This window comes from Schistocerca nitens, chromosome 9 (genome assembly GCF_023898315.1).
Source record: "Schistocerca nitens isolate TAMUIC-IGC-003100 chromosome 9, iqSchNite1.1, whole genome shotgun sequence".
In the NCBI taxonomy this organism is placed as follows: Eukaryota; Metazoa; Arthropoda; class Insecta; order Orthoptera; family Acrididae; genus Schistocerca; species Schistocerca nitens.
In genome coordinates this window covers 402,878,397-402,891,599 of record NC_064622.1, presented here as the reverse complement: position 1 = coordinate 402,891,599, position 13,203 = coordinate 402,878,397, and the positions used below count along the sequence as shown (strand labels likewise).

At 40.2% G+C, this 13,203-nt stretch overlaps 1 protein-coding gene and 2 non-coding genes across 3 annotated transcripts in view; 1 reads left to right on the top strand and 2 right to left on the bottom strand.

Annotated features, from left to right (window-relative positions):
• Window positions 1-13,203, top strand: part of LOC126204276 (uncharacterized) — a 681,498-nt gene that overhangs the window by 282,566 nt on the left and 385,729 nt on the right. The gene's annotated exons all lie outside the window — the stretch shown is intronic.
• Trnas-aga (transfer RNA serine (anticodon AGA)) lies at window positions 3,860-3,941 on the bottom strand. The gene has a single exon. It is a non-coding gene; the product is annotated as a tRNA-Ser (tRNA).
• On the bottom strand, window positions 5,094-5,165 carry Trnaa-cgc (transfer RNA alanine (anticodon CGC)). The gene has a single exon. It is a non-coding gene; the product is annotated as a tRNA-Ala (tRNA).

Genomic DNA, 13,203 nt, shown 5'->3' with positions numbered 1-13,203 from the left:
GCTGAACTGACATTCGCACAACTGAGTCAGACAGAGGGCGATTCTTTCCTGAAGGAACTTCAGATGCTGCACCTTCTACGCCTACGACATCTGACGGCACCGTTATACTCGTCATGGCCTGCATCGGAACATCCTCTTCTTCAGTATCATTTGTCCAGTCCATGATATGATACACTTGCGGTTAAGTTTACATGATTATCTTGATTCCTTCATCATTATCACTTCTAGCTGTAATACCAGATGATGACGCAATAAAAATTTTCGCAATCGGTAGGACTCGTACCTGTGCTACCAGAGGGAATCTGATTTCTAGTCAGACACCTTAACCACTTTTTGTTTTTAATTCAGAAATAGTTACAACATTATGAGATTGCTTATTACAGTGACATAGGCCAAAAGAATCTACATTACTGGAAGCCTTTGCGAAAACAAAACATTTCTTGAAAGTGATGTTCGTCGTTTGATCGTATGTTTTCCGTAGATTTTTTCTGATTGACAACCATATGTTATTTGCAGTTCCACACACAAATTGATGTTCATCTGTGTCCATCAGGTCACAAGTGGTACACAAAGGGGAATCCGCCAGATGAATGGAATGTGGTCAATAGTTCATTGGAAATTTCCTATTCATAAAATAATACCACAATGATCGCACTTTTGTTGGTAAATACGGCTGGTGTGTGTTCCTCCAGATGATATGCCAAGAGTGACCGACGTATTTTTGTTCTATAATGTTCTTGGTCTGAAAGTTCATTAAGTTTTGGTAGATTTTCTTGACTTTGATGACATCTTTAACGGGTGTTCTCAGTCTAATGTAGCTTTATTCTACGAATAAATATTTTAGATGGTCAAGTTCATTTGGGATGTGGTGAACGTCAATTGGGGCGTCCTGGCTGGCCGGCGTTATTTCTTTTGACAGAAATGTGGGCAACACTACTGACTGACTGCTTCCACAGTTTATATGTTTTACAGACGTACAGTGCTTGTGCTTCACTGTATATGTCAGTAAGATTCAATCCACCGTTGTCAGTCGGTAGAGTCAACGTTTGGTATTTGATTCTGAAGATGTGGCCGCAGCTGAAAAAGTGGCCAAAAGCAGCCAAATCCTGTTTGCCACTTCCCTCAGCATTGGCAGAGCTTGCGCCACGTAATTTATTTTAGAGGATAATTAGATGTTCACGAGAGCTACTCTTTGCTCATCAAGAGTACGAAGATTGTGCTGACGTACACATGCACAGATGGTGGTGAGGATTCTTGCGTAATTAACTGCGATGGTCTGCCGGATATTCCTTGTATATTCCACCCTAAGACACGTCATGGTGACAGTTTCCTTTATTGGTCCATGATTGAGAACTCCTAACCCACTTCCAATATTCATTAAGCCAGACTTATTTCTATTCAGATTCGCACCAGATACTAGTTCATATTTGTTTATTATTTCGAGTGCTTTCTGTATCTAGTCGTTGTCTTTGACAATAAATGCAACGTCATCGGCATATGCCCTGCAGACAATCCTACGGCCGCGTGTAGTGAGTCCTTGGTTGTGGCTCAGGCAAAAAAGTAATGGCTCGATTACTATTGCAAAGAGTAGCAGACATCGGGCAACTTTGTCGCAGCGAACTTTTCATTGCAATGGGCCTAGTATATTGACCGTTTACCATAATTGTCGATGTTGACTTCTGCAGAAGATTTGTAATAATGTCGATAAAATATTGAGAAAGTTCATGGCACACATGGTGTGAAAAAGATAAGCATGATCGACTCTATCGAACGCTTTCTCAAAGTCCAATGATACGATGGCGCACTTTGTTTTACAGGCTGCAGCAATGGAAATGGTACCTCTGTAGTCGCACAGTGTGTGGTAGATGGACCTGTCTTTTCCTGCGCTCGATTTATATGATTCAGTGACTGTGTTCAGTACTGATTTTAATCTTTCATTTATGATGCGGGCAAATATTTTATAGTCCGATTTTAGGAGAGTGATAGGCCTGAAACTTATTACCGAGTTTCCTGCAGGATTTTTCGGGATCAAAACCATGGTTCCTTCTAGGAAGTCGTGTGGGACGCCATTTGCGGAATTCTTTAGTTCGTTATAGATACACGTTAATTTGAGAATCAATTGCCTTCTGAACACTTGATAAAACTCCGCCGGAATGCCGTTAGGTCCAGGAGACTGTTTTTCAGGCTTCGTGTTATAGCGTCTGCAACTTCTTCTTCCGTAATTTGAGTTAACAGGGTTTTTGCTTCTACCGGGTTGAGCCTGCGTGTTAATTCCGTCATGAAGTCATTATCCACCGGGATGTCCGTTGTCGTATTGCCTAATAACTATGAAGTATTTGGGAACTTAATTCTTGATGTCACTATGCTGAGTCAGTAATCTGTCGTCAGAATATCTTAGTTCGCTTATTATTTTCCTAATTGCCCCTTCCTCACATTGATCACATGATATATAGATGTTTGTTCTACTTGCTCTTACTTGATGAGCTTCCAGCTGTTTCCATTTCAATCTGTTTCAGAGTGTACACAAGAAAAATTGGAATTTGGTGTCCAGTCCTTGTCACGAAGTACACAGTTCCAATCTCCACCTATTACGTATTCGGCATCATCTGGCCCAGTCCTGTTTGGAATTACTACCAGCTGGAGCATAAATATTAATGTCAAAAATCTGACAGCTTGATTCTAAATATTTTACATTTGCGACAGGTATGCCGTCTCTAACTAAAAAAGCTGTCCCACATGAATTTTCAGTGCCACATTTAAGATCTCTTGATAGCCTGGAATGCGAAGATCTGCAAGATTTACTTCTTGTAACAATGCCACATCCGTGTCTGATTCACATAGGAACTCCTTCAAAGCACTAACTTTCGCCAGAGATTGTATTCTATTGATATTTAAGATTGTTATACTATACATCTGATCCATGGTTGTGGAGGATGAGGGGAATAAATTGTCAGTAATAATGCAAATCTCTATGATTCAAATTACAATGGGTACTTTATGTTGACATAGGAGAGAGAACGCTGAACTGACATTCGCACAACTGAGTCAGTCAGGCAGAGGGTTATTCTTTCCTGAAATGCCTTCTACGCCTACGATGTCTGCCGGCACCGTTGTACTCGCCGTGGCCTGCATCAGAACATCCTCTCCTTCAATATCATTTGCCCAGTCCATATTAGGGTCCACTTCGTCACTTTTACATTTCCTCGTTACAAGTTTTGCTGGGATCACGGTTATAGCGATTGCTCCGTCGTTTGTTCGTCCTTCACGAGTTTGTTGCAGTTTTCAGCACCTTTAAACTCGATGACAGAATGAAATCCAGTTGAATACATAATGTATCATATTCTACAAATCCGAGTTCTTCAAAGATAGGCAGTCAGCGGGCATCTGCGTTTCCGCCGGTAACTCTGCCCCACTCACTGGTCAGAGCGGTTCGCAGTGACGTGTTTGAGCCCAAATCACACAGACACACACATTAGAACTAAACTGTTGCTTAATGATCTATACTTTTCAGTATTTTCAAGAACTATCCGAAAACTGCAAGTCCTTGACGTTGATAACCAGAAAATCCATCAACGGCGCTGCCGCTTCTAGTTCGTTCCGCCCAGTGGCTCACTCGCAGCTATAATGGAAAAATATCACTGTTGTTAATTCACTTTAGTACAGTTATATATCACTTTACTATTATCAAATCAAAAAAGTGTAAAATTATAAAAATATGAGGAGCGATTTAGTTTGTTCAAGTTTAAGTAGCTACAAACGTCAGCTGTTGTCAGATTGTTAAAATTTGGTTAACTGTGTTGATTCCTTTATCATTGTCTCTTTTAGCCATAATGACAGATGACGACGCGACAAAAATTTTCGCAGTCGGTAGGACTCGAACCTACGCTCCCAGAGGGAATCTGATTTCTAGTCAGACGCCTTAACCACTCGGCCACGACTGCCACACAGCAACTACCGCTTCAGTTTAGAAATTGTAGTGCGGTGGTTGCTTCTTTCATTATGTAAGATTTAATTGTTACTGAATACACTCATTATGCTGCTTATTATTTTCAGCGTTGCTGTGTGTCTGCTCCGTTAATCACTACTGTTGTCGATGGAAATTGCAGCTGTTCATGCCGGCGAGTGGAATACTTGTGGATTTGGTATTTAGCGGTTCTCCAAGACTACTTATTAGAAATGATATGTGCTTCGTGGTAGCAAAAGTTCTTAGCGAGTTAATAATTATATCTATTCATTTTTTACGTAATTCCGTCATAAAAAATGAGTTAATGTTTAAGGAGAGCGCAAAATCCGTATAGCGTTGCAAAGTCATTTGCATTGTCAGAAGCTTCATTTGCACAAATAACTAACTTTTTAAAGTAATAGTAATAGAAGTTAGTGTTATTGCAACTTTCGTGTTTTTCCTTTGTTTGGGTTTATACCTTATCAATCACTTTCCGCTTTTCATTTTAAGTCTTACATAGTGTTACGCGCAAACAAAGTTGACACTCGGCGCGGTGGCTGATGACTGTAAAGTCATTTCCCATTTACAGCGGCTCCCATCGGCCAGGGCGCCGAGTGCCAACTTTAGGGGTTTAATAGATCGGCAGCAAAGGCATTCCGCCGCTCGCGTTGACATATCCATGCGCTTTGGCTACCATTCCATAACTGATCGTTTTCATTCTCCACGCCACGGAAAACAAAATGTTTCGGGGCTAAACACTTTAGGTTTTTTCCATACAAGTTATACAGCTGGGATAAGTAAAATTCTTTTGACTGGTGTGGAAATGTTTTCAGGAACTTTCGTACCTGCTTTATGTTACCATTCCCGTATTGTTAAAAAAACGACGTTACTACGTTCTTGCTAACGCCAAAACAGAATACTATCTTCTGAACTGTGATTAAAAACGAACAAACGGAAGTAATCCTCTGTATAGGGTCATAGCTTTAAACGAAAGTGAATAGAGGCGACGCCACTCGGCAAAATCTGGAAGTTAGTGGCTTTTGCCGATGACATTGGAAAAGATGCCGTCGTCAATTTCCAAGTGTGAAATGTTGATTAGTACATCAACTTGCGGCAAATATCAATGACAAAATAAAATGAGCAAAAATTTTGGAGGAGCTGGGATTTGAACCCAGGACTTTCTGCATGCGAAGCAGACACTCTACCTCTGAGTTACACCCCCTGCACGACCAACTTCCGTCAGGAACGGTAGTCCCAGAAATTGGGCATGTACAAAATGGGATGATTCTCTACTCTACTACCAAGTTAAAACAAGCATTGTCAAGAGACTTACAAAACCTCAAAAAATAAGATATTCCCTGCAACCCTAAAAAGTTATTAACACAAGAGTAATTCTATAGTATGACTGAGTATGTCTATGAGCAGTTGTCGAAAGTTCATCCTGTGAATGATAAATTTTATGTATCACTTTAAGAGAAAGTAGAATTAGAAATTAGCGTTAGAAAGCAAATTAAAACTGAAAACTGCTGATGTACGATATTTATGCCACAAAACTGTATTTTTAACTGTGGTGTATGTATTCTAATTGATTGTGGTTTATGTAACATTATGTATATACTATGACAGCTATTATGTGTGTTTATTGCATAACCTATTAATAGTTTACATTGTAGGCGGAATGCAGTGTCCTATATTGCAGGTACGTAGCTGGACAAAAGGAAGTTTGTAGGACCAATAAAAATCACATTCACAGAACATCCAGAGAAACGTTTTTAATATATTTCTCGGAATCTAAGTAACAGAAATAATTACTCCAGTAACCCAACAACGACTCAAATTTATAAGCGTCAAAGTGCAAGTACATAGGAAACAAGTGAAGAGAGAATGTGTGTGTGTGTGTGTGTGTGTTCAGTAAACTACATAAGAGCTACAATAATTCACTGCGGATAAGGAGAGATTATAGGAAGTTTGACTATTTGATCAAGCTCTACAAAAATATGCTAACAGAACAGCTGCTAAAAAGGCATATATGGTATACAAACAGTATCAGGAAGCATCTGCTACTAAACTAACAGCGCCTGCTGCAGAACAGGTATTAATTAATACCAAGCAAAAAACCTAACAGCAGACAATCTCAGCACACTTACACAGGGAACGGGTAAAACGCAGAATCTTGATTTTTTTAGTAAGATCGTCTTTTAAAAAACTTTCGACACCTTTAGAAAATAAGATCATGTAAGGCTGACTTTGGAAAGAAAATACATGTTCGGTGTTTTTTAGTGCTACTCCATAAAAGATGATGAAGCAATATTCTCAATTAATCGTTTACTGTCGCAGTCAGAAAATGAGCAATGTGAATAACATTACAAGTGGTGTAAAGAACTGCTGAAATTGCCTAAACCAAACAAAGGAAATAAACTAGCTCCATCGTAACCACACTAATCCTTTGAGCAGTAAATCGTTCTCAGTAAGGAAGCAGAGATCTCACTCTCAAGAAAAGTGTACTATGACTGATCCATACGGCTAACGAATTGTATCTATATACAGTAAAACCTAGAAAATATTCACAAATCAAACGAAATCAAGTAACTGCAAACTAACAGCCTCTATTATTATTATTATTATTATTATTATTAATGAAAATATAATATTTGCACAATGTGCAAATACAAAGCTGAGTTTCATTACTCTGCTTCTAGTTACATTATTGGCACTGTTTTCTTTCTGAATATTTTTCTATGATATAGATCATGATGTTGATTGCATAGTGCACACACGCAGTCTTTGGCTTGTGGAAACTCTTGCTTTTGCAAAACCTGCATATTGGATTATCAACTGTCGGAGTTCACAGTTTGCCCGTTTCTATTCTCTCATTATGGCGTTGGTTGAGCAGAAGTCGTTCCAGATACAGTTGTATTTTCTATGAGTATTTGGCGCGTACTTTCGTAGGTCATTTTGGGCAGGAGCATCAGAATTCTTACGTCTTCTATAAAGAAAGTTCCTTGCACCAAGACGTATGCCACTCTTGAAGGCGCTGCCTTCCCGACGCCCGGGATTCGTTTCCCACAGCTTAATTTGACTATCTAATGCCACAAGGTCTTAAGACTTTTATTTTGTCCCAGTTTATGTGGATCCTGTAAATTGCTACTGGTGCTATGGTCGTTTTGAATAGTGCCACTGTCATTTTTATTAAGAGTTCTCGAGGCTGTTGCATGCTGCAAAGTGCTGTTGCTCTTTCTTTTACGAACGTGTTGAGTCATGTCATGTATTACCGTATCATCCAACAAAGTATGTGTACTCCAGACCTGTCCATGATGATCGTTATGTCTGCTAGCAGTGTCAGACTGGTCGCGTCTCTAAGTACACGATTTGTCTGTGTTAAATTCTTGGATACGGTCAGATATTTGGATGAGGTTGTATCTTAGGATGTCTGGAAATACTTTCGTTGTTTGGTGATGTCCCTAATCAACAGACTGAGTTTTTGGATGAGTGTTTTTCTGTTAATAGAGTCGAAATCTTTCCTATAGTCTTTATAGACTACAAAGTATTTTTTCCTTGGATGTCTTAGTGGATCTTGCTCTATTAAAAAGTTCTCTGTATGTATGGTGCTGTTTCCCTTTCTGAAATCAAATTAGTTTTCTGGTATTTGGACATCTGCTTCAGCGGTAAGCCTGCTGCTTAATACTTCCATGAAAAATTTGAAATCTGTGTTCTGGAGGGCTATGCCTTTGTATGAGTCCGGTTTGCCGCTGTCTCCTTTCACTTCGAGAAGGCTTTTCATCGCTGATATTCTCCATTGTTCTGGTATTTTTCCCGTGCTCTTGCAGTTGCTGTGGTTTCTAACTTTGTTATGGCTTGGCATATTTCTAATCTTGTTGTAGGGATGCAGCTTTCTATTGCTTCCATTGCACTGTAATCGTAGGTTGTTTGCTTGAATTGCAGGTTTAGGATGGCTTCAAATGGTTTTCACCTGTGTCCATGAGACTCCTTTCGGTTTTCCGAGCGCTACGTATAGGTCTCTTGGGCGCGTTCTGCTCATAGTCTAGCTTATTCTTCTCGGTGGTCCGCCTTCTCTTTTAGTGTTCTTTCTGTGCCAGGCATATAGTTACACGTCATTGTGGCGTGGTTTTGGTCCTGTGTAGTGCAGACCGTTCATCTTAACACACTTTGTCGAACTAAGGTTGCGATTTCCTATCTCCTATTTTTGTTTGACAAGATTGCAGAGTCATTGTGCTTATTTCCACTGCTTCCATTGCCTGGTGTAGCTGTATTTGACGTCTTTCTTTTTCTATTCTTCCTTGACTTTCTCTTAATTTCTCTATGCCTAATTTCCTGGATGACCCTTACACACTTGGGCTTGGTCGTTGATAATAGCTGATTAAATTCAAAAGCAGTTGTGACTGGTGTATGTTTACTTATCGGTGCTACCGTTCATGTCCAGAATGCTTTCTGGTTAATTGCCTTTTTCCCTTCGTCTCTGAATAATAAGAGATCTTTTGTGCTGGTTCCATTGGACGCTATGTAGATTTCAGGTCGGGTTTGCTGGTGAGGCTATATCCTCTTCCTCGGGTTTCTAGGATCAGTTCTATTTTAATGTTTGGTATGTCTATCCTTGCGTTGAGATCGTCAGCAAGGATTATTCTTATGTTGGCCATCGTTTGTTTTGGTATGTCTTATTCTTTCGATTTCATCTTTTACCGTCATCTGTGGTTGAGCATATTTCCCTACTACTGTGACGTGATTTGTTTTCACAGTAACTGTTTCCATCTCTTATTGTTTCCTTTATGAACCATAGGCATTGTCTGGCGAAGATGGTTATTACTACTGTGGATATGCCTGTAGTTTTGCGCGCGAAAGAGTGAAATCTGTATTACCCTGTTAAAAAGGGTTCTGCGAGGATGACGGTGGCGAACCTTGCTAGCGTCTCAATTGGTATGGATGGTATCACATTTCTTTAAACGATCGATATTCCATAAGAGGACGTTTGTGCGTTTATTGCAGTTCTGCTCCTTCGCTGTAGTGCGTTGTAGAAAACCAAATCTCTTACTCCTTGTGGCCAAAATTCGGATCGTTCTGTATCTTCGAGAAATCTGAATGGAAACCCTATTTTTAAGGCCTGTTTGGCGCCTTGTGTGCGCAGTTCTTCGCATTCTATGTCTTCGATTCCTTTTCTCTCCAGGTAACGGTTAACGTTTTCTGAAGTGGCGTTTTTCTTTATGTTCCTAAACACAGCAAGGGCGTTTTTTCCGCAGATTTTCGTCTGCTCCTGTCCCAATTATGGATTTTACTTGATTGGTATTCGTTTCACTTCTTGGTGTGTATACTGCTGTCCACTGCCGTTCTCTCTGGACGTTATAGTGATTGTTCTCCCCGTTGTCATTTTCTGTTGTTAAAAGAGGTGCTGTCATCGTAATTCGGTTTGGACTGATTTTCTTTCTCCTCTAATATTACATTTAATTTCTTTGATATAAAATCCTTTACTACCACCAGCACGTATTCGAGAAGACCTATCATGTGGACACTAACTCCTATTCTTCATGGAAGTATACAGTACGGATGCCCCAGGGCAAGTTCATAATTTTGGGCCCCTCCCCTCCTACATACCTACCCCACTCTATCCCGTCATTCTCACCTAAATAAAACGACGCCCACACATCGTCTTCGCAACCAGCCCGCGACCCCCTCCCATCACAAGAGCGTGCACACATGCTTTTAAATAGTTTGGTGGAGAGACATATAATCTCAACGATTTCCCCCCCCCCCCCCCCCCCCTTTACTCATACGTGAAGGAGCTATCCGTTTCTGCATCATTGCACACAGCACAACACAAAAAACAAAAACTAATTAATTAAAAACTGAATGTCACAAAAATTGAAATCTGTATTACTAAGCGGCTAAAAACTGTCTGCCAAATCCCAGTTGCTGACTGCCTTTAATGGTTTCCAAGGGTACCATTTGACAAATGAAAAAGTCAAATCCTAAACTAGCTGAATAAAAAAAATTGAGGAGTGTGCCTTCAATCGTTAATGTTTTACATGCTTAGCGTAAAATATTTAACACATTAGCTAATTTGTAATCAGATGTTTCAAGCAGTTTTACATATGAGCATTCGATTCGTGAAAGAATCGGGGAACGGGAGGTTAATGGTAACATCTAATATTGTACGGCAACACAAAACAACATTGCATAGATAATTTCAGTGAATATCATGGAAAAAAATAAACGGTAAGTTTAGTGACCTGAATTCCTGTCTTACCGAAATGAGTTGTTCTCGTTCCATGTGCAAAATAATCCATTATTTTAGAGAAAGCAACAGTTCGTGTTCTTTCATTTGCTGCATAACTTACACATCTGCGAGTCCCTTAAATTGCATGGGAGGGGTACTTCTTACTGAAACATTCGCGGATGTTAAATGAAAAAAAAAAAAAAAAAATGCTTCAAATGGCTCTGAGCACTATGGGACTTAACATCTGAGGTCATCAGTCCCGGGGCAGGATTTGAACCTGCGACCGTAGCGGTCATGCGGTTCCAAACTGAAGCGCCTAGAACCGCACGGCCACTCCGGCCGGCTGTAGTAAATGAAGAATGGATGGTTATACACCTATGTGCGAGCACTTATTTCAGTTATTTTATTGGCATGATCACTGTTCTGAAGGACATATAAGGGGCTGAAGCATTCGAGGTTCCTTAACTGGAAGATGAGTGGGTTTTCCGATCACGTTCTTGAAAAACGTACGGCGGATTTCTTTGAGTTCTATCACGATATTTCATCATTTCTGTCACTCTCTCGCACGACTCATAGTAGTCCGTGAATACACGCGCCAATATTCTCCTAGTGATGAAATTTACAAACCGGACAACCTTTCCTAATTCACCATAGAACGTTGGTATTTTTATATAAAATGTAATAATCAGCCAACCAGTTGCACACAATTTTTTTAAAGAACACATTAATTAGGTTTCCATAGTTCTAAGATATCTTCATGGTAAATGTCTCGTAAAAAAATATATGATATAAATAATATACATAAAATAGACGCATGTGAAAATTCTGAACCAAAACCACAAACTGTACTTACATGAAATCACGTAGGACTACCAACTTAAAAATTTCAGCAACAGTACTCGCGTCAAATGAAATGTTTGTGTTCCATGAGTCAAGAATAAAAATCAAAATAAAAAAGACAGTTATCACAGAATGATAAATCCGTGGTTGCAAGTGGCGGCAGTAAACAGCTGTAGCCGGCTAAGACCGGCACATACGCAGCAAAAGAGGCATCAGAGTAAACTACAGGTAAGCCGACACTGCTATGAGATGGACACGAGGATTAGTAATGCCATCTAGTAACTAAACGGCAAACTCAAAACTGCGTTAAGAGCAAAATTACATGGTTGTAGATACACACTAGTAACATATAGTACCCAGATAATAAGCAATATGAAAGGTTGCAAAACCTTAGTTTTTTGACTTGTTAAAAGAACGCTCATCTACTGCGACAGCCGAAGCATAATGCTAGAAATACATCAGAACAGCTTTAAATAAAAGTAACGATGACTGAAGTGGATAAACGGTCGCCCGCTGTCTCTAAAGTAGATCATAAAGGCTCAATAACATTGAGATCTAGTGACTGTTGTGGCCAGGAGAGATGCGTCAGTTGATCCTGGTGCTCACAATACGTACCCCCGGCGATGCGAGCTGTGTTTACAGGGGTCCTGTCGTCTTGGAACACAGTATCACCATTGAGAACCAAACACGATAACATGGGATGAATCTGGTCAGTCAAAATGACCACATAATCCTTGCCAGTAATGCGCCCTTGCAGAGAAACGATGAGGCCCATTCAATACCATGATACGGCTGCCCAAATCACCCCCAAACTTCCGCCATGTTTCACTCCAGGGACGTAAACTAGGTCAGAGGTTTAAAAATGTGTGAAACACGACTCATTCGACCAAATGACATTCTTCCATTGCTTCAGTGTCCAGTTATTACGGCTTCGACACTAAGTATTACTGTTACGGGCTTTTGCATCAGTGACGAGTGGTTTTGGAATTTCAGCTCGCCCTCCAGTTCCCTGCCTATGGAGCTCCCTTTGTGTTGTTTTGCAGCTGACAGGGTTCGCGTGTGCGACATTTAGTTCTGCAGTGACTTTTGCAGCTAGCTGTCGTTCTCTTATTTTTCGTCACAACCCTCTTCAATCGCCATCTGCCACGATAACTCAAAAAACACTTCCGTCCGCGTTCCGACTTAGCGGTTGATGGTTTTCCGCTTTCCCTGTATGAGGTCTGTAATGGCCTCGTCTTTCTATGGGATATTTTAAACCCTCCTCTTCTAATCTTTGTTGCTATCAATGTCGTTCCTACAAGTCATATGCAGCTGCAACGCCCACATTCTCATACTGCAAGGCCTTAGGGGATGTATCAATTCTTTCTAGTGATTTATATAGAGTATGAAAAGGGTGAGATGCTACACTTATTCGTTAAATTTCTTACGAATTATGGTTGCCAGAGCCTTAAGAACTTTAATGAATCTAAGAGTTTTGATTGCCTTTTGTGTTGTCAGTCGAATACGTTGGATTATATGTCTGCTTTACCTTTGAAGTACTCACGGAACAAATTATCACCACCATACCATGCTGTGACGAAACAATTTGCAGACATTCTCAACTGTTTCGAAATACAGGTTGTTTCTTGGCTAGCCCCTTAGCTTATCAGCGCCTTTAAGAACTAAAATAAAATTTTGACTTGATTCGTTTTTACACGTCGTCGTATATGCCATTCATGACCGACGCTCCGTCACAGCCGTGGTTATAACACACGCTGACGTCCAGTCGCTTTTGTTCTACATATTCAGTAAATCGATGGTTGTATCCTAATACCGACTAACCTTGATCTGGATAAAGTATGTCAATGATTCCCACATATTTACGGAAGAATGATCTCCGAAACATTACATTAACAATAGCAATGGACTTCTCTTGACTCGTTAATTTCACAAAATTTTCCACTTCGCCTCAGATTAATTTTGCTCGTTTTTTCCTATAATTTTTAAATACCAGAGGCATCTTACCTTCGAAGGCATCGCCCCGGGCGTCCCAGCCTAGTTACACCCCCGCTATTATCGCCGGATAGTTTCTTTAGTAATGAGATGATGCTGTTGCTTGAGATGAGGCCCCTTGAGAACATCATGAAATGTTCACGTGCCCAGTCAGCAAAATCTTAAAAAACGACGGTAAAATGCAGTAAGAACACGAAGGAAC